A 23,319-nucleotide genomic window follows, 5' to 3' on the forward strand; every position below is an offset into this window, starting at 1 on the left:
AAGGTAAATTTGACAAGGGATTTCACTTTTTATTATCATGCTATATAAAACCTTGCTAAATCCTCTCCGAACATGATGATTTCTGCCTGTAATGCTCAATGGAAAAATACAGGGTCTGTCCTTAAAGTAGTAGGACTGATTTTTTTCTTTTCTTTTTACAGACTGACGGCGGTTACTACACCAGTTGTTGGTTGAGGTGGGTCTAAGGAAAGGCAGGAAGCAGCGCCAGTCGGCTGCTAGCCATAGCAGAGTGAAGATCGCTCGTCATCGTAACCTCTGCGAGTGCCCCTCGTCACGCTGCGTCATGGCCAAACTTTTGGAACAGCGTTACGCCATCAAATTTTTCGTTTAAAGCTCTGTAAAATTGGTATAGAGACCCATGAAATGATCAAGACGGCTTACGGTGATAACGCCATTGGAAGATCGAGTGTTTTTGAGTGGCACAAGCTGTTTCGGGAGGGGAAAGAGGAAGTTGAAGACGCCGCACGGTCAGGACGACCTTCGAGCTCCAAAACTAAGGAAAATGTTGCAAGAGTGAAGAATTTGCTGGACAGTGACCGAAGATTAACTGTTCGCATGATTGCCGATGAACTTGGCATTGCTAAAACCCAAGTTCATGAAATTGTGCACGAGAATTTGCAAATGAGGAAAATTTGCGCAAAGTTGGTGCCGCGAGTGCTGACAGGCGAGCAAAAGGACGTTCGCAAACGGATCTGCCAGGACCTTCTCGAAGAAGTGAGTGAAAATCCAAACTTTTTAGACAATGTAGTAACTGGGGACGAGACGTGGACGTTTGAGTATGACCTTGCATACCAAACGTCAAAGCGCGGAATGGCACACCCGAAATTCCCCACGCCCCAAAAAGGCGCGCATGACGAAGTCAAAAGTGAAAAGCATGCTCATTTGCTTTTTCGATTCACAAGGAGTGATCCACAGGGAATTTGTTCCCCACGGACAGACTGTCAATGCAGATTTTTATCACGAGGTCCTGGAACGGCTGAGGAAACGCATCGTCCGCGTCCGCCCAGCCATCGCCAACTCCTGGCGACTGCATCATGACAATGCGCCGAGCCACACACCCTTCCGAGTGGCGGCGTATCTGGCCCAACACAACGTTGCAACCTTGCCTCAGCCATCCTACAGTCCCGACATTGCCCCACCAGACTTTTTCCTCTTCCCCCGCCTCAAAACCACCCTGAAAGGACATCATCACGGCTCGGTGGAAGCATTACAACAGGCCGTAACGAGGGAGCTGAACAGCATTCCAGTTTCCGCCTTCCAGGAAGCGTATACAAACTGGAAATCCCGCTGGCAGCGGTGTGTTGATGCAGGAGGATCATATTTCGAAGAATATTAAGCGTATGTAACACTATTTCTAACTTTCATTCCATATTTCCACGGACGATCGTATACTTTAGGCGGTCACACTGTCTTAATGCTAACCAGGCACGTACCAAACGTTAGAGTCAGGTATGCGTGTATATAAGAGAGAAACTACGCAAAAGGTTATCCGTGTCATGACAACCTGAACCACGCAGGGACGCACGCTGGGGTCGATCCGGAGATTTCTGGAGCGAGGCACGTCGCTCGAATAACATTCAACATTTCGCTGGAAATTTGCTTTTCAACAGACTGTTTCCGGAGTTGGACGAAACCTGTTTATAAAGTTGAGTCAACAGAGTTTTTGTGTTGAAAAATTAGAGGACGTGCTTCACTGGAAAATTTCGCCACCGAGTGGGAGCGAACAATGCAACGCCGCTGCATGATAAACACGGAAATTTGTGTGGGATTAGGAAACTCATGATTTTCCATGCAAGGCTGAATCGGAAGTAAGAGAGAGTAATTCGCAAATGAAAGGGGATTACTCGTCAATAAAAAAAGTGGTGAAGAAAAGAAGAACAAAGTAAATTTTTACGTAAGTCAATAAAAAGATTGATTGATTTGCTTTATTTTACTTCGCTTTTCTTCCGCTTCTGGCTAATCCAGATCATGAGGATGAATAGTGATGAGGATGAAAGGGCAATCACAAACACACATGGATGACAACACAACCAGCTTTGAGTCCAGGCGCCAAGAGCCTCGCTAGTCCGCAAAATGTATAGTCCGAGGTGTACTATGTTACGTACCCAATAAGACCAAGTAATGTAAATAGTTTGCCAAAGAGGAATAGAGATGGCAGCACCAGGCGTGCAAAATTAAGAATTGGCATAATATATGTGAATAACTTTATAAACAAGAGCAAAGCAAATTGGAAAGATGAAAAACAATAGAATATATTATAAGAAGACAAAGAATAAATATAAAATAAATAAATTAATATATACATCTTATAAATCAAATCAGTGATCATATGTAAGTTAATATGAAAATTAAGGAAGTCAAAGCACTTATACAAGTTTGTGTATTTGAACAGATATTGCATCTAGGGTTGGCAAAATTTGTGTTTTTTTAAAAAAGAACAAAACAAACTGTTCTTTTTTTGTTTAAAACATGTTTTTTTTTAAACATAGTTTTAAACATGAGTTAAAAAAAACATGTTTTAAACAAAACAAATTCAACCTTTTCCCAGTAAATTATACTTAAAGTCGTTAAAGAGAAAAAAATACTCATTTTTATGAGTACAATTGCGACAAGGACAGTTTATTTACCTTTGGAGATAAGTTTTACCATACTGCAGGGAAGGGATGTGCGAGACAGAATTTTTTGGGTTGGGAAGGGAAATTCTTTAAATCCCGACATTCGGGACGGGGAAAATTCTCAATTTCCCGAAAAAGTCGGAAAATTTTCGGGACGGGATGTGTTCGAAATTTCCCAAAGCTCTTGAAATCTCGAATTCTACCCGTAATTTCCATCTTAAGTGCTTGTTTTTACACTTCTGGTACAAAACCACAATGCAGAGAACGTCTAGAATTGACGACGTTTTAAAATGACCATTCGGAATTTCCAGACTGCTTGGGATCCCAAAAAGTCGGGAAATCATTTCCGGAAGTCGGGATCGGGATGGAAATTTTCTTTCCCGGTCCCGACTTTTCGGGATCCCGCACACCTCTACTGCAGGCATAGGCGCCGACTCCATGGGGCTTGGGGGCTCGAGCCCCCCAATATTAACAATGTGGGGGCAGAGCCCCCCAAATAATTTTGCTTAAGAGGATCTAATGTATTATTTTGCTTCTCTTGTAAAGTTTACTCTCAATTGTGCCACATGAACTTAACTCTTAATACACATTTAAAACTTTCTAGACCATCAACTTTGGGGGACTGAAACCGCTAAACCATCAACTTTGGGGAGGCTATGACCAGAGACAGCAAAACGCATGATTTATTACTAGTATATACTAAGTATGTAATTATGAGTATTGTTAAAATTTTTACTAAAAAAGAGTTTCAAAAGACGATGTGCATGAACTAGGGGAGTGGATGGGACGTTCGGGCTACAAATGGCTCTCGTATGACATTCAGAACGAGATCATTGATATATTAGGGAGATCTGTTTTGCGCTCCGTGGTAGCAGATAATAAAAGTCGGGAATATTTTGCTATTATGGTTGACGAAACATGTGACATATCCATCCGTGGACAATTAATATTCTGTGAATAAAAAAATGATATTTTTGAGGAATTCATGGGCTTTTATTAGGGGTGTGCGGGACGGGAAAAATTTTCAATTTCCGTACTGAGTTGGGAAATGTTCAAAATTTCCCGATGCTCTGAAAATCTCGAATTATACGTCATTTTCACTTTAAGTGATTTCTGGATTAAAAACTAACAATTTACGGTAAGTTCCAGAAATTGACAATGCAGAAAACGTCGAGAAATAATGACATTTTCAAATGAGCATTCCGTATTTCCCGACTGCACGGGATCCCGAAAATTCGGGAAATCATTTCCCGAAGTCCGGATCGGAACGGGAAATTTTTTTCCCGATCCCGGTCCTGATTTTTCGGGATCCCGCACACCCCTAGCTTTTATGAGATTCCGAACACTGAGGCCAAAACTTAAAAAAGGAACAGAGTGAGTCATTCATTAATTTATTTCAGTGATCAGAGCCCCCCCCAATAATTTTGACAAGTCGGCGCCCGTGTCTGCAGGGACAAAAGTTGTGGGTAATAGCCCCCCTTTTTCCGCCACTACTGAGTAAGTTAGGATTTATATTCATCTAAATTTCAAGAAACTAAATATTATAGAATTACTATCCTCGTCCTGAAAAAATCACGGTGAAATATTTCCTGCTGTCTGAACAGTTTATATAGCAGAAAACAACCTGCAGTGTCATAATAGATTCTCCAGATGAATTTATCTTTCAAAGTACAAAATTATGTTACCAAAAGTAAGCATCTGCGCTTCATTCAGTTATACAGACCAATGAATCGTATCGCAAAAGAAAAAAAATCACGTCATGATCAAAATCACGCATTGTGTATTTAGTAGATAATTAGTTTGCATTTCAAGCCTCCACCAGTCTCAAACTTACAGGACGATACAAAACAAGGAACTGAGAGGTTTCGATTTCTACAGTAAAGCACGGGTTTTTCTTGTCGCACAACAATTTTGCGACCTTGTGCATACATAGCTAGCCTGCCTAACCTAACAACATAGGCATTTAGCCTAAAATTAAAAAGCTTTCTCCCGTGACGTCAGAACATAAGGTTGCTCAAGTGTTGTGCAATAAGTGAGACCTGTTAAGCACGGAATAATTGACACAGATTCAATGAAAAACAGGGTTGCCAAACAAAAAAATTATCACAGACTATAAAATATCTACCACCAAAATGTGTTTTAAACACTTGTAAAAAAAACATGTTTAAAACATATTGTTTTAAACGTTTAAAACATTTGTAAAAAAAACAAAGCCGTGTGTTTTAAACGTTTAAAACAAAGTGTTTTAAACACTTTTGTTTTAAACATGCCAACCCTGCATCTGTGTGATTGATTTATCATTCCCATACTGGAAATTTTGTTTACATCAGTGGCGTGCGCGTTCCAATCGACGCCCCACAGCACTTTTTGGTTGCGCGTTTTAACCGTAGCACCTACTTGGATGCGCGTGTCAATCGTTTGCACCAAGTATACACTCTGTTGTACCCAGTTAGTGTTTGCGCGTTCCAATCGCAGCCGCAAGGGAGGATATTAGTATTATTCTCAAAGCTTAAAAGAAAAGGCTGGAAAAGGATAAAGGAATTCGTTAAATAGTCAAAACATAAAATAAATTGAAATCCAGAGGGAAGTTCACAAAGAAGACAAGAAGGAAGTCCAGATCCAGAACGTCCATTAAGAAGGAAGTCCAGATCCTCCATATTGAGAAGGAAGTCCAGATCCAGACCGTCCATTGAGAAGGAAGTCCCGATCCAGACCGTCCATTAAGAAGGAAGTCCAGATAGAAGAATATTCAAATAGGGAAAATAAATAATAAAAAGCATATTGAGATAAAAATTGAATGTAAACGAGAAAATTATAGAAGAAAGTAGCTTATCATGTAAATATTCTTACTCCATGTATCCTGTGTTTAAATAATATATTCGTTTAAACGTCTCTATTGGAAGGCATCCTGTCTGGTTTCGTTGTCTACAAAGAACCCTTATACCCTGTAGATAAGCTAGCTGAGTTTTAAGATTAAGGTTTATGTACCTTTGCACCAAATGAAGGTAGCAACTACTACGTAGAAAGAGAGGTTGACTTTTCGGTGCCCTCTCAAAGGTTAACCTTTAGAAATGTCAAATAAAAATAGGAGAAGTGTGAAAAAGAAGAAAAATATCACAACAGAGAGAGAAAGAGAAGTAGCTTGGGTAGGGTTTAGGGAGGTGTTGCAATGGAAAGAGAAATAAAGACTTCTGGCAAAGTTTGTCTTACAGCTCACAGGAGACAGGTGAAAATCGGAACTTCCGAATTTAGTCTATCTGCGATTACAAGTCGATTACTAGGCTACCAAATAGTAATTTAGTTTACACTAAGGAAGGTTAGAGAACAATTTAATATTAAAATAATACAGTTTTATAGCTAGAGGAAAACGAAGCCAGGAATCTTATCCGATGTAGAGCCAGGGAACATATTTCACGCGACAGGGTGACCATTCGATCATTACGGCTGTTTTTTATCGCGCTTCATGACTAATGTGCTCGGATGAAAAAAAAATGCTACACACTCTGTGTCCCACTCACTTTAAACGTTACAGTATCCTCTCTCTTATTGTCGTAATTTAAAATAACAGCGCGGCGAGTAATGGTTAATTGCGGCTTAACGCATTTCCGTGTGAAGGCAGAAGTCGCCCTTCCTCCCATACGCGCAAAAGCATCAAAATGCACCGGTGTGTGATGCTGCACTCCTCGTGATGGAAATCTGTTAAAATTCCGAAACGCTTCAACCTTTCAGAGTCAGCCACGAGATGTGTCTGGTGGGCAGAACGTTCGCAGCGATGCTGAGGGGGAGAGGGAGGCAATTTCTCTTCATGACCTCCCGTGTCAGGCTCACCTGATGTGTTTTAACTGTTGTTTTTTTTTCACCTTTTTTATCTCGTCTTTTTTATACAGCGTGACGGTTGTAGCCGCGAATCAAAAATGTGCAGTCCTGGGAGACAGATGAGGAGAAAGGGGGTGAGGTGTCGGCTGCTTTTTATGTCCTCTCTCTCCTGGTTATTTAACTCATGCCCTCCAGGCAATAGTTACAATGCACATACAATGTATCTTTAAATTACTTCCAGCATCATGAACTCGACACTTCTCTGTCAGTTGCATGCACATACACAAACACAGTATGATTTGCGAGATTTTAAAATCGGAAAATCAGACAGGATACCTTATTTCGGGGGCCCTCTCATTTTGCGATTTACGTAGTTCTCTGCCTATCTGTAGGTCCCAGAACATACGCTGAAAATTCATAAGCTTGGTTTACACGCTTCTGGCACATCTTACCGTGTGCATTTGTGCTGTCACCTGTGAGACTTGATGAGAACTAATGCAAACTCTTTTCACACGCTGTTTATGAAAAATTCTTACTTTTAGCAGAACTTTCCAGAAATGACACTTGGGCCTCTATTTCATAATTTGCTGCTGGATTTGGGATATATTTTTTTCCTAGCCCTAAGGAAAGTTCCCCATAGCCGATTTGGTTCCCCGGTGACAAGGTGTCAAATCTGTCAAAACACACACACACACGCGCGCGCACATACACACACAGTGTACCGTGTCGTATGTTTAATAGGTCCTTCGGAACAATTCAATAATCGAGACCCTTTGAGACATGTGCATAGGAGACCACGTTAACAAGACAGATTCCCTCAAGCACGAGACAACCATAACACGGCACGAAACCATAGGTTCTAGGTTCGAGCCCTAGGCACTGGAGCGTTTTATCTGTTTTACCTTAAAAAATAGCAAGTAGAAAAAGAAAAGTAGTTGGTCAAAGGAAATACTGGGTGAGTCTTTTAAAAGAGGCCCCGTGGAAAATGCGATACTTGCATGTAGGCAACCCTGCTACACCGAAGAGAAGAGCGGGGCAGAGAACAGTCCAGGATATGTCATGTCATGTCATGTTGTCGAATATGCTTGGCACCGATATCCTGGACTGTTCTCTAACCCGCTCTTCTCTTCGGTGTATCAAGGTTGCCTACATGCAAGGAGCGCATTTTCCACGGGGCCTCATTTAAAAGACTCACCCAGTATATTAGGAGGGGAAAGCTAAGAATACAGGAAATTAGTCCGGGAAGAAAAGATAAATCAGCCGGAAAATTTTTAAAAATTCGTAAATCGTTAAGTAAGGAATTTAAAACAAAATACAATTTTGTGAAAGGAAACTATGCATTGGAAGAATATAGTGAATAAATACTACAGAAGCACACACAGGATCTAGATGTCCCATCCCATTTTTATTCCTGTGACTGTACATGTGTCACACACCCACTCCCACTCACAAACACACGTAAAGAAAAAAGACAGTGGCATTTTATATTTCAAAACAAATAATCACAAGGGGGAAAACAGAGAGGTGGAATTAATCCCCGATCACTCATCCGACCACAAAGTGGTCACTTGGTGTGCATCCCTCTCTCTCTGATGGACGTTTCACAGTCTCCCCGGGAGGCATCCCACGTGACATTTGTCCCATACCGACCGCCCCGTGACTGAACTCCTGGGGGCTTCTTCCCCCGCGGCCCTCCTCCCTCTTGTGCTGTCATTCTTTCCTTTTTGATGCTCTCTCACTCTCTACCCCCATTGCAATCTCACAGTAAGATCAGTTACACTTTTACACCCACAGTACATGATATGCTAAAGTGCAATGCCGACATCTCAAGAATAATATATGTGAAGACAAATTAAATTCAATCAATAACTATTAAAACTTTTATTAATAACTGTTACGAGTACCAGAGATTCCCTCAGTGTTCTTCATTAAAACTTTTTTGATGAAAATACAAATTCGAGGTCTTTAGAGATTAAATTCATTCTTAATCATGTTCGGATTGATAGAAAAAAGTAATCTAAAATGTTATTTTAATACTGTCCGATAGTAGAAGATGAGATTAATTCCAGAGGATGATTCTACATGTGAGAGGGGAGGTAGGTAGAAACATGAACGAAACAACGCTGTAGGCTTCAGATCAGTATTTCCCTTGCGTTCCGTTGTTTTGTTTTTTATCGCCACCTTTGTTGCGTTTGTGATAGATTTACAACTCCCCTCTTAACGTATTTTGCTGGCGACATTACTGTGTATGAAACTCAGACGGGCAATTTTCACCGAACCTGTTTCCCTTATTCGTTCCACCCCTATTTTGCCACTAGACTCGTCCAGTCAGCGCATGCGCAGTTGCGTCGACAGTCGTGACAAAGGTAGATGGACTGTACAGTGAAATGCTAGTTAAAGAGGATTACATGAATGAGGCAGTTCTTATGGCAAAAGTGTCAACTTAAAAATTGTGCCAGGCTGTGCGAGTGTTCTGGAATTTTGCCCGATATCCTGGTAGGCTAATCCGTCCCTGCAGACAGACCTCAACCCTGGCGAACTACTTCAGAAAAAGGATTCCCCGAGTCCATTAGCAGCAATTATCGGAAACCATAGGAACTAATTTTGGAACGAGACATATTTTCTGCTATCCTAAAATCATCCCAAGGGGGACAAAGTATATCTATCTCTCTAATGCCTCTCCGGCCCACTGTGCGCGCGTCACCTATTCCGCTTGATACATAGATACTCACCACGCGAGATAGCAGGCTGATTAGAACACTACAGGACATAGAGACTACCTGATGGAGTAGTGTTAACGTCATCGCCTTGTAATTGAGTGATTCAGGGTTCGATATCCGGTGGAGGAACATAGTGCTTCAGATCCCACTATAAACTATAGGTCCAGTCCAAATAGCCTATCTATACATAGCGTTGACAAAAAAAATCATAGATTTCAAATCATGGAACTAGTAAACAAAAATTTTATAATCTTAGAGAATATACTTTCAAAGCAATTTGTTGTCGAGTTTACTTTTGCACGGTTATAGATTTGAATATTTTGGAGTCACTGATGTTATCCTAGCATTATATATTTGTCTGTCATTACACACATACCGTGTGTTGTGCGAGTATGTAATACATTTTACATCACAAAATTAAGAGAGGTCTATGCTACAGGCTGGTACTAATTTCTTCCACATCGCTCGTAATTTGCGTTAATGTAAATAATATGCAGATTAAGTACAAGCAAAGTTTTGAGTTATATTTCGCTAAGCAGCACAAACAAAGTCTGGCAAAAAGAAAGGCAAGAAGTTACGCTTCATAAACAAGAACTAAAATATCAGCTTGCAGGATAGATACACGATGCCTAGAGTAGGTAAGAAATATACAGACAAAACAAAGTGTAGGTTAATTCTTTTTCCCAGAATTCACATACATGGCGGAGAAAATACCGCTACAATGAATAGGATTGCAATTTCTCCGCTGCCCAATAAGAACGCACTGAGCGGAACAAGCTTTTAATTCCAACCTTTATATCCTTTACTGAAACTGCATTTCTGTTGTACTTTTAATCTATTCATCTTAACATGATGTTTTCTAGACCAAATTAATACAGTAGTCAATATCTGCGTTTATAATTCAGTTCTTACAATGAAAAGTAGTATTTTTAAATGCTTAGCAGAAAATGCAAGATAAATTGGCGGCATGTGCAAACTTTTAAACGATATCAATTACAGAATACAGGACAATCCTGTATAAACAGGACATCTGGAAATTCTAAAATGAACCAGAAATTTTTACTTACCAGATACGAAGTCGGGTCTTCTTGTGGCTCCAGTGGTAAACTGCAAAGAAAAGATATCACGCATGAATATGCAGGAAAAATTCCAAAATGAATATAGCAAACCAGAATAGAATAAATAGATAGTTATGCTCTCATACCAATAACAACATATTCGTTTAAAACAAATAATAATTGTAATTCTGTGGAACTAAAGAATTTTATTGCCAAAAATGTACAAGTCTGCATAAAGTATGCAAAATAATGTCTTTCTCCCCTAAAACAGGAGGGAACACGTTTTTGGTAAAGAAAAAAGGGGGTGTAAATATTCATTAGTGACATTCCAAAACAGAAGATTGTGCATGGACTTTCAATAACAAAGTTGATCTTACCATGTACAGTCACCTACAGTAAAGAAATAGACACCTAGATCTTGAAATATTTACTTCCCTGCAAGGCGTTGTGTGTGTGTGTTGCCCAACTCTAAGGCGATAGCAGAACTTCCTATTGAAAAGTTGCTATTGAACTTTGCTTCATCTCTTGAAAACCTCGATAGTGGAAAATGAATTATACAAACAGAATATGGTAGACGCTGGTGTTTGTTTTTAGGTGTCTACAATAATTTACAGAAGTTTTGTAAATAAACACGGAACAAGTATAATGAATATGTATTATGCTTGTGAACGTCACGTTGGAGTTGTTTCGATGCACTTCCGCGAGCAAAATTCGAGCAGATTTTATCCTGAATCTCTATGCAACCACGCAGCACAGGTTTATAATTGACAGGAATGGATGACCTTGTAATTGCTATAAACAAAATATGATTTATATAATCAGGTACATATCCACTTGTTATGTCTGAAAAAGTTGCAGAGTAGAGTACATTAGCATCATGCAAAGTTTTCAAATGTCGTACCAAAATCTCGAACAAGACTAAGGATCTCTGACACTAAATGTGTCGTCACGTTTTTAAGTTTGTGCCTCGTTCTCGATCTCACCTCTATAAGTCTTGTCTCGAATTTCGACTTGGACGGCGAACAAACGTTAATACACGCAACATCACACACAAATAACATTTCATGTGTGTGTGTGTGTGTATTACTCGTATATCCACCGTACCAAAGTAAAATAATCTTTTAAGGGTCGCTTGCCACTTACTTCGGTAGTTTGAGGAGACTCCTCCTATTGTTGACAACAGTCAAATGTCCAACAATTCCATTCCACAGTTTTCTCCCTCACCAAGTTGTGTGTCGATGACGACGGTACGAAATAGAATTTCCATGTCCCCACTCCTTTTGCATTACGTCGTAATTTCTATTTGTCCATTTTCCTCATCTCTTGCGGATCCTCTCTTGTCCTTCTTGTCGAAAGCTTGTATTGTTTTCCATTTGATCCGTGGTTTTTATGTCGTGCTGCCTTTTGTTGCAGCGACGTACATCATTCGTTCGCTTCTGGTTTATTTTACAGCTTTCCGGTTCAGCATCCTGTTAGTTTCAAGAAAAGCTGCAAGATCGAGAATTTTAGCTTACTCGTGTTCGTTCCACTCCGGCTCCGATCTAGGTGACTTATTACACTCGGGAGTTGTTCAGAGCCAATGGAACGCTTCCGTACATGAGAGCATGGGCATTCGGAGAGGGGGAGGGGACTGTTGCCTCCCCTCTGGAAAATGTCAGCCTAAAAGTTTATATTTTACACATATAATTTTATTTCAGCGACATTAATTTGTGTTAATTAATATAAAGGACCAATAATTACAAGCAAAGCTGGTGCATATCGTTGCAGGAACATCAAAATGCGTTTTGGGAGGGAAAAATCGATTTGCTTGTGTCACTCCCGAGGAATAAATCCTGCAGAAGAGACCAAGTCCTACATCAATGGAGTATTCAACAAACCTATCGGGCTTGAGCCGCCACGACCAACTTCTGTAAAAATTCAACAAATAAAAAAGGGGAAACCCCCCGAAGCAGTCCGCCTCCACCTGCATACATTCGAGGGTATGCGCTTAAAGTTGGTGCCTTTCATTAAACCAGGACGTCATTTGCTCCGAACTTACTGGTTTGTTTACCGCTCTTCCATAGTTTTAGGGTTGCTGATATGCCTCCTTTAATATTCCCTACAGATAAAGACCATATGAGTAGAAATCAGGCGATCGGGCTGGCCACAATACCTTTCTGACACTGCTCTCACCGAAAACACTTAATGTCACTTCTTGAGGAGTGAGTTGTTGATCAAACTCGTCAAATGAAAGAACATGTCAATAAGTTACGTACAAGTGCGGGAGTACATTTGTGTGAGACACCCTAAATATTTGTAATAGCATAATTGAGACCGGATAAACACAGTGTGCCAAATAAACTTTCTAACTTTATGGGATGCCAGGAAATCCACTCTTTGGGGCAGACAGTGGTAGTAGTGGTGGCGGTAATGCTGGTCAGTGGTAGGAACAATGATTACATGAAAACTGCATAATAAACGATCGATATCGGGTGGATGGATGCACATAATGGTTCGGATCCCACTTTAAACTGTAAGCCCTGTCCTGATTAGCCCTTCTGTACGTAAAGTGGACTTAAAACTCAATCAAAAAAACTTAATCGTAATCTATTCATTTTCTCACATTCATCTCTTTCCTCGTCATCTTTCCACTGCTGGCTCTAGGGAATATTTGATTGGCTTATTGCAGAAAGGGACCTGAGTCACTTTTGCACAATTCTGAGAAAAACAAGAAAAATTGTATAATATTGATAGTGTAAGAAAGAAATGTGCCGTTGTTGGCTCAAATATTCAGCATAAAGAAAAGTTAATTTTGCAACCCTCAATGCGGCCTCCTGCAGTATGCTGCCAGAGACATTGGAGATGGTAGGGTTGTGACTCCGGTACCTTTCTGAAATAAAAGTGGAAACTTTGAGAAATGACGAGAAATATCCTACAAACGCCCGTTTGTCGTTGCCACATAAGCTAGGTTAGGTTACGTTATGTTATATATGCCACAGAAAATTATAGAGTCATCAAAAAATGACAGTGTACTGCACTTTCTGGACTTTATTGTCGGTGTTTGAAGTATAATAATGTACGAGGTTAACATGCATGTGTTACTCTACATCTGAGTCTGTTTCATTGCCGTGTGTAGTGTGCCACTAAAGAATATCTTCATAAAATCCTTTGACGTCGTCTGGTACATACGACAAGGCAGTTCATATGTTTTTTTAATTTAGTAAGCTTGATCGGCATACGTGCAATTGGGAACGTACGTGGCGTAGGAATTACAATTCTTGCACCTTTGGACAGATAGAAGATGTGAGACGTCAAAGCTTTGATGACTTCGGAAACCTTGACAGTACCCTTATGTTCAACACAGTATTCAAAGTAATGATAATTGGAAATCTGAAAATACTGCCTATTCTTGTAGGAACACATGGTAGTTTTCACAGATGCCACATTTTTTTGTATACATGAGGCCAGCACGTTGCGAAATCAATAATGTTACCGGTGTCAATAAGTTTGACAGTATTTTTACCACCCGAGCTTTATTACATATTAGCATACACAGTTCGTACAACGTATAAATACGGATAAGTTTATTGCAGAAGAGGACCCGAGTCAGTAACTCAGGTACCTTTCTGCATTAAAGTACACTTTTCACTGTGCATTTTCTTGGCTATAGTCTCGTGTGACTGAAGTCCTTTCTGCACTAAAAGATGTGTCTGTAAGTAGGAAAATCAAAAATACCATTAACTCCGATACGTCAAAAATGTGACTCAGGTCCCTTTCTGCAATAAGCCATTCATTTATTTTTCATCTATTATTGCTTCTTGAAACGAATTAGTATAAACGTCTCGTCACATAAGAAAGCTGTTTTTATGGAGCTAATAATAAATTCCTTGAATATTTACTCGAGTTCAATATGCGAACTTCCGAACGCTTCCCTACTTCTTGTGCAAGCGTTTATTGCGCGAGTAACGAAACCAGAAGCCTTCCTTAAATCCGTTAATTAAATCAGTATCTGCATAACCTAAAGTTGCCAATTTGTTAAGTATATAACTTAAAATATACATGACGTTGCTATGTAAGATTAATATACATTTTTTAACGTGAATGATGAAAGTCCCTTCTAGCTGTTCAAATGTAACGAAGTCTGATATTGATGCTATCAGCGACATAGCAGATTTTACAGGAAATGTGCAACAATTAACATTACTGTTATTGTTACCAGTACGTCATTTTCATAATTACGGTACCGTAGTGTTTAATTGTGAAACATCGGAAATTTTTCATTGTTTATGGTAAAGAGACAGAGCCGCGGCCGGAAGGGGGTGTCTCACTGCCACGCGGGAGTTCCAATCCCAGGGTGAATGATTTCAGATGAGAATTCTACAAGGAATGTCTCTGTGGGGAGTGGTTCTACGGTTCAGCCAGTCTCTAATTAATGGGTACCTGGGGAGCAACCCTGGGTAGATATAGGCAGCCGGAGCGTTATCACACCACACTCAATAATGGCCGAGATTGTAACTGTACCCCTACCATGCCTTCATGACATGTTGACATTTACAGCGGGTAGCTTTTTACTTTTTTATGAAGAGATGTCATTTGATGTCAATTACAGTAGTATTCAAATTGCTACTGCAATATTAGCGTCGCATCTTAGCAGTGTAGCCCATATGTTACTAGCACACCTAAACCTACGAGTTACGATGCACGCTATCAATCCGAAACGCAATCTGGCTCGGTTTCGCATTACACGCCTCTTGAGGCGAAATTTGATTATTGTATTCAAATCAACACGTTAATTAAACGGAAACAGGATTTCTGCCCAATTCCCTCCAACTCTTCCCCCTCCTCGTTGGGTTTTCCGTAATTAGCACGGGATAGAGAGTCTGGTGACCTTTCTTTCGTTGTCAACTTTAACTAGTAGCATCTGTACCTGGGAGCGAGCGAGGCTATCAATTACTCGAAATCTTCCCAACTATGGCAGGATAGAGTCCCCTAGGCAAATAAACAGGAGATGGGATTCGCGTATATAAAAACAGTTGGAGGTGTGTTCGCGAGTTGTGCGTTGGAGGGCAATTTGTAGGTTCGGAAATCTACGACAACTATCCATTTCGCTGTTCATGTAAACCCACAGGTAGTAGCCGTGTATAACATCTTGTAGTAATCGTTGAAATGGCTTCCTTTCAGTTCTTTTTATACATATATGTGTTTTCCCATTTTACTGCGGGTAGGGAAATTAACGTACATCTGTGCCCCTTTTTAATTGAATTGTTGAATTGAAGTGATTGAATTGTTGTTTAATTCCACTTTATGCACATAAAGGCTAATGGGGACTGGACCTACAGTTTAAAGTGGGATCCAAACCACTGTGAGATTTGAGTTTTAAGTTAACTGTATGCACAGGTTAGTTAATCGGGACTGGATCTATAGTTTAACTGAGATCCAATTTGTAATGTGCCTCCACCAGAATAACATACGTTAACCAACCCAACACGTTTTGCCATTGAACATTTAACAGTAGATATTTCCTTTGAACGAAGAGGATAATAAGGTATAAGCTCGTTGATTCTGCAATAACTATACACAAAGAATTCATATACGCCACACTAAAACCTTAACAAATACTCCAACTAAAATATTATTCATTTTCAGAACACATTCTCAGGTACATAACCGGCGAATAACTTCATGACAAATACTTGACTTCGAATATTTTTGTCGAATCTTCTTGAAATGACGTAGTAAGGTTCTAGGTGACAAATAGTCGTATATTCAAATAAATTCTGCCAAATCTTCAGAAATCTGTCCGCTGAGTCGTATGGGCGAATCTATGAACTCCTCTTATAGCTAGTTGAAAAACTTATATTGATCCATCCATTTACCGATTACATCATAATGATGTACGATGTAAAGGTTCTTGTGGAGTGAAGTGTAAAATGGAATCGGTCTTCTTGTTATATATGCAAAAGGTTTTATTAAAGACAAATATCACTCCCTGCAGAGGATTATATTGGCAGTGTGTCCAGACGTCAGTCTTCCGTTGGCCTGAAAGAATGCAGTTTTTAGGGTTTATTCGTGGAAGAGGGGTTGACATTTGCGTGTGTTACCAAAAGGTCACTTCTTACACTGAAGTTGTTGAAGGGTTTAGAATCCTGGAATGACACCCAATCAGTCAATGACTTGGGAAGTTGTATTTGAAGTGAAGTGGTTTTAGAGTGATACGATAAGAGGGGCCGAGAAAAAACCTTCAAGAATAGGTGCGAGAAATTTCTTCCTATCTTCACTTTGACGGGTCTCTAAATCAAGGGGATATACGCTAAATGACAAGTCATAAATAGAATAACACGAGTCAAAGTGAGTTATCTGCATTCTGCACCCCGGGAGTTTAAAATACTAACCTTACAACTGTGTACAGTATTGGCCTTAGTATTGGACTCATTAGTTGAAAAGATGAAATACAGATTAACTCACTTTATGAAGAGAAATTTGGCAGATTTAATATTTTGTGATACACATTGAATTGTTATGCACACTGCAAGTACCGTCAGTACTTCGTATGACCACCTTTGGTTCTTTTTAAGCTCATTTTAATCATTGTTTATGTACAATTCCTTTTCACTCTTTTTTCTAAACTTCAAACCACGTGGTTAATGAAATTATAAAAAAATACCCATACGCGTTGCTCCGAAGATACAAATAGAAAACACCCTTACAACAACCAAAATTAATATTACTTCCTTTGTTATAACCAAAAGAAATAACATAAATAACACGGTAAACAATGTTACGTATTGTTCCAGGCATTTTTGTTTAAGTCCACTTTATGCACAGAAAGGCTAATCGGGACTGGGCCTACAGTTTAAAGTGGGGTGAGAACATATGCGCATATTTAATATAAAAACTGTTGTCATATATACTTACGTTTGAAAACAAATTAAATTAATAACACTTCCTTTATAATTAGAAGTCATTCATTAATATTTTGATTAAAGTTCACCTTATTAATTCAAGATAGCTTTCAAAGTTTGTACTGAAAGAGCGTTCTTGTAACTTGTTCACAAAGCCTTCATGTAAGAAAACACTCGTTCAGTGTATTCCAGGTAAACACAGAGGATACTCCAATATTTTAAGAAAATTGATATATGACACATTGTTGACATTGAAGTGTGAAATAATTTCTACCCAACAATGCCATAGTAAGTAAAAGAAGAGATGTATTGTAGTAGTAATTCTATGCTGATTAAGTCATTGTCTCAAAAGGGACATTTTGGAGTCCCGTTTTACGTTCAGAAAAACGGGACAGAGCCTCAAAAAGGGGACTGTCTCTGCTAATACGGGAGGTCCGGTGATTGCTGCTCGCAGACCCTCCGACAGTGTTTCAGTGTTGCCACGTGCACTCATGATTCACGCGGGCGCTGCTAATGCACACAAAATACGTACTGCTGTAACTGGTTGAAACCCAAGCAATGGACTTAAATTAAATGTATTGATTCTTAAGAGGGGCCTCCCCGATGGCTTAATAGTAACGTCGTCGTCTCGTAATCAAAGATTCGCGGGTTCGATAGCTGGTGGAGGCACGTAATGGTTTGGATCCCACTAACAGTAGATCCAGTCCCGATTAGTCCACCTTAAAAATTCAATCGAAAAGTTGGTAGTTACACTAGAAAAAGTTAAAATTAAACCCTGCCCAATCTTTCGCATCTCCATAGAAGTAAATATAGCAGCCACGATTCGTAGCGGAATGGTCAGGGAAACACGCTAAAAACCCAGAGGCTAAAGTTTCGAATCCTGAGTCAGATTTGTGTTTGTCCCATCATCAATTTCATCAGTTCATCATTCATACCGGTCTTCGCGATGAGCCTAAAGTAGTTCAATCGCCACGTCAAACGGCATATGTACACTTGGCCCGCAGCTTGACAACTTTTTTGTCAAAGTGTACAGACCTGCCTCCCCTTCCATTCTAAATACGTTATTGATCTAAAAAGGAAGGTTTCGAATCGCATAACGAGGAAGTTTTATTGCGGTGGCTTCATTTGAGACTGATTGCGTAAAAAAGGGTGGCAAGGGAAGAGGTGAGTGTTCCATGACGCTAGGGAATTCCACAACTTCCCTCTCACTTTCGCCGGACATCACAAACAAATTAAGCCTAATCCACTTAGCAAGTAGATTTCAGTTCATCTGATATTATAGGAGAAACTCGCGAACGCGATCCTTTCTACCCCAAACGTTTTTCGAATCCTCGAACACCATTCCAACTGAGCAGAACAGCTTATTGGAGTTTTAAGTTCAAAGTTTCGGTTCGAAACCGAAGTAATCCGATCAAAATCTGGATATTTTTTTTTTAAATGCAGCACAGGCCTGCCATCTGGAGGTATTCTGGAGAATTAAAATTCAGTTCATGTCATTCTTAAAGGTTTCGCTGCGCGTCGAGATGCGTTTTCAACACAGTACGTCGTTTCACTACATCTCCAAGATAATTGCGACGATGAAGTGAGAAATAATCTGAGTGATCTAGAATATATAGTTTAGTAAAGTTTCCGAAGCAAGAGGAGGAAGGGCCTTTAGGCGCTCTTCCTGCGAGTTTCATACTACAGGCTGTAAGAATATATTATAGACATCCAGTGTTTCCCATTTTTTGAGAGAGGTAAAATAGTGCCATGACGTATGGAACAACCCTCGTATATTTATGTACGATCACTTTATCCATGTAAGCTTATAATATTCTTATCTTAAACAAATCCTACATATTGATCACGTGTAAAACGGATCTGCAGGCGAAATCCAACGAGTCTAAGTCCTATGGCACCGAAGGCACTTTAGATGTTGCAGCAGCTTGCCAAAGCGATAGAAATGATAACTGAAGTATGGACTGTTCGGAAGTGACGTCACAAGTACATTTCGAAAGCGACAATTAAATGAACAATCTAGGGGCAGCATACAGATGGCGAAATTGGACACTTGTTGTCCTCATTTGTTGGAAATGATGTCGAGAACGAACAGCTGCCGTTCTTCAATGTACGAGATCTCGTAGATCAATAATAAAAGTTGATGTTACCGGTTGGTCCTAATTAAAGTTCCCCTACTCAGAGCCCTCAGGAACATTGAATTGCGATGATGCTTTGTATAGAGACTATGAAGACCATCGGGAAGCGAGAGCTGGCAAAAAAAGGTTCAAATTTCAAATTGAAGTAGTAAATAGGTGGAAAGCATTATGTTGTTTGGTTGCCGCCTGCTTCCTGCTTTCGTATTGTGCGCATGCGCCACAGAGCATGGTGTATAACACTCTAACTGACATCTGGTGCGAATAGCGGCAACTGTACTACAAGGGAGCCTTTCGATTCGGACTTCCAAGGCACAGGAAAGCGAAGGGGAATAATGTAACGCGGTGATTGCAGATTCGGGCATGGCCTTACATAGCAAGGGCGAATTTCCACTGCCTTAGCCGACGGCCCATGCGTCTCCCTGGCAGAAATTATTTGGCACGACTTTGTGTTAAACTTGACTCAACAAAATACTATCTACTTCCAGTTTTCTCCGGTCTAAGTTCCATTCAGTACTCATTGTTCCTGGTCGTTCATGAACACAACCCTCCACAACAGAGTGACTGTTGGTCAGAGCCGGTTTTCAGGACACAAGGATGTCTCCACGATTGCGTAGTGGCAAAGTAGTCGCCTTGTGATAAAGGGATCTATGGTTCGATAAGCGGTGAAGGCACATAGTGGCTTGGATCTCAGTTAAACTGTAGATCCAGTCCCGATTACCCTATCTGTGTATAAAGTGAACTTTAAACTGAAATCCAATCGTGAATAAATACATTCGATTCCTCTGAGGTCACCAGGAAACAAAGCCATGTTATTTGGGCAACTTTAAAAGATTGTTGGTTTTGGTTTATTTAATTTCATTTTTCTGTCACTTTTTGCTAATCGCGAAGATGTGATGATATGATGAAATTGATGAAGGGTCACTCACAAAGAGCACCCATACTCAGTCAAGTATTCAACCCGTGACCCCTGACGTCGTAGCGCGCAGTGATAACCACTCCGCCACGGAGATCGGCACAACTTAAAAGGAAATTCCTATTCTAATGCCTCCATTGTTGCCACATACATTCGCGTAATTCTTACGTAACGTGAATGAATTCCAAGTCACCCTGTATAGTGACTGTGGGGGAAACTCTCTCGTGTTCGTTAACGGTTTTATTGCACAAAAGTGTTTGCAATTAAAGCAATCGGGGTTGCACACGAGGGAAAGAAGCAAGGGTTAATTCGAATGTGGGAACTTAAGGAAACTGCCGAGCTTATCGACTGGAACGAAGCCGCGCGCAGAACTAGACGCCATTACGAGCAGGGGTTGATGGGAACCGCATTTGGGAACAGGAGTTCTGGCTGTACGAGCCTGATGTGCTTTCGCTAACGACTTCAAATGACCAGGGTCTTCTTCCCTCCACCATCGGCCATCAACAGTCGGCTCCAATGAGAAGTACGTTAAGTTTACCAAATTTTCCCTCCGGTCCAGGAAAATTTTCCCTTCTACAGACGTCTCATTCAAAGAACTCGTATTGTTTCATTTTAATTATCACTTTTTTCTAGAAAATTCCGTTTCAAAATTTCATTTAAAGAAATACATATTTTGCAGTTTCGGTGGTTGATTGCATTGAATGACTGACCAACGAGCTTGTCGCCAAAGGTTCCGGGTTTGTGTCCCTGCCAGGACTAAAGTATTTTTCTGAAGTATCTGAATTCAAGTGACAATGTTTAATTATTAGGATAGAATGTTAATTGATATTATCCATTATCTAGTCGTTACAAGATTGATTGACTGGTTTGGTTTATTTTACTGCCCTTCTCTGCCAGTTTTGGTTAATCGCAAATACGAGAATGAGTGGCGATATGATGAAAGAACAAACATGGCAAGGGATTCGAACCCGGGACTATGTTACAAGAGTACATCTCTTCTCTCTATTCAGGTGAAGATTTTTCCTTGCCGATGTTGGGGAACAAACCTACGACATAGTACCTGTGATCTTACTACAAATCTAGTGGATTAACCAACTACTCCACTGCACCTTTTGCAATTCTATACTACTACTTTTTGTTTCACTTGTACAGTCACGGACACTGCCGGCTTGTAATGAATACATTGACTTTCAATAGAATGGTTACAAGCCGGCAGTGTCCGTGACTGTACTCAGTGGCGCAGGAACGTTTTTCATTTGGGGGGTACAAAATTCAGCCTCCCATATTATATATATATATATATATATATATAAATATAGAATACTTATATTTAATTAAATTAAAATATTAATTAAATATGTAAATTAATTCATTGTTTTGTTATTATTACATGAATAGGTAAAAGATAGTAAAATAATAGAGATATAACAGCACGCCCTCATTATCTAGCTTACGTGTAGTTAATATCGCAAGATATGCACAAAAACAAGAAACACACGAATGTCCTGTTATTTAATGCAAAATTTGAATAAATTTTTTCTTTGTTTTTCTTAGATTTTTTTTAACATATTTTAAACCAGATAACAATTCTGAAATATATAAAGCTATGGACCTCGTTCTGTTGTTTTTTTTTTGGATTTAACAGAACGGAAAATCAGGAGTTCGAAATGTAAAAATTGCGAACAAAGATACATCTATTCATTTTAATGCAGGTTGAGATTAAAGGGTTTGATTGATTGAGTTGGTGTTTTAAGTCCACTTTAGGCACAGTAAGGCTAATCGGGACTGGACCTACAGTTTAAAGTGGGATCCGAACCACTATGTGCCTCCACCGTGTATCGAACCTGGGACCCCTTGATTACAAGCCGACGACGGAGATTAAAGGGGCTGAGGAAGATCTTGAGTCACCCCAACCAGGAATAATCATCTCCCACCCACTGGAAACCATATTATTGAATATATTATACTTAATAGAGTTCCAGTTCAGTTCATTCTGTTTTTAAAGTCCCATAGCGCATAAAAATATCTTTAAACAATTTATGGCAGATGTGTACCACATCCAATGCCTTTTAGAAGCCATGTATTTTGTATTTTCTCAGACATCTATAGGGCGTGGTATTAAAAAATAAAAATAAAAAAAACTATGTTGAGATGGTTCCCGATCAACAAGTAGGATGTCTAACTTTGAAATATTTGTGAAACATTTGACAAAGCATTTATTTGTTATGTAATTAGGTGGACCTAATGGCACTCTTCAAACACTGAAATTACTATCATTACATATACAAAAACAAAATTCATCAGATCTCAGAGGAAGCAAGGAAAGCCATACGCTCAAAAGTTTTTTTTTCCTTCTCAATCTTTGGTGGACAATGTGAAGACCCGACCAAGGTACTTTTTTTCGTATATAGTGGTATTAAATGCAGATACATGCGTGTGTTTTTGAGTGACATGTCAATTTCTCGTTTATGTGAAAAGGTAAACTATAATATAAGCAAAAGCATGTGCGCGTCACAGTTAAATATTTTCACATCTACAAAGAAAACCCCAAACACATTCCCACCTCGCGGCCTCTGTGGCGGAGGGGTTAGCATATGACTCCAGACGTCCCAGGTTCGAATCCCGGAACTGGCATGAGTGTTATTTGTGAGTGTCCATCAATTTCATCATATCATCACTCATCCTCATCTTCGCGAAGAGCCAAAAGTGGCAGAAATGCGAAGTAAAATAAACCAAATAAATCAATCAAGTATTCCCATCTCATTCAAAGACCTTGTGAATCCATTCCAAAATCTACCAATAGTACCTGCAATGCATTTATCTCGTGCATTCATCTGACTAATGTAATTTGACTTTAGGGTTTAACTTAAAATGGTGTTGTGCTTGTGTTGCATTCAATATCAGAATTAGATTTTAAGCAATTTATGTCCAATTATAAGTATAGCCTACCTAATACATAGGTAAAAATAAAATAAATCGCAAATTGCACCTTGTGTAAATGTCTAGGAAAAAATTCATTTCACCTAGGAATGATATCGCGATGCGATGATTCAAGAATTGTCACAGCCTCATCTCGTCTCCTGCGTGGTGAGGTCTTTCTCATCCTTGTTTGTGCTTATTTTTGTTTCGGTTTCCACTCTGAAGTTATTAAAACTTATTA

At 39.6% G+C, this 23,319-nt stretch overlaps 1 protein-coding gene across 1 annotated transcript in view; it reads right to left on the bottom strand.

Annotated features, from left to right (window-relative positions):
* The window catches only part of LOC145991541 (putative G-protein coupled receptor No18), a 322,406-nt gene extending 312,122 nt beyond the window's left edge, over positions 1-10,284 (bottom strand). The window contains exon 1 of the mRNA XM_083127567.1: positions 10,240-10,284. The gene's annotated coding sequence lies outside the window, so the exon portion shown is untranslated. The remainder of the gene's footprint in view (positions 1-10,239) is intronic.
* Positions 10,285-23,319: the final 13,035 nt, after the last annotated feature.

The sequence above is a fragment of the Lepisma saccharinum genome, chromosome 8 (genome assembly GCF_977018435.1).
Source record: "Lepisma saccharinum chromosome 8, izLepSacc3.1, whole genome shotgun sequence".
Taxonomy (NCBI): Eukaryota; Metazoa; Arthropoda; class Insecta; order Zygentoma; family Lepismatidae; genus Lepisma; species Lepisma saccharinum.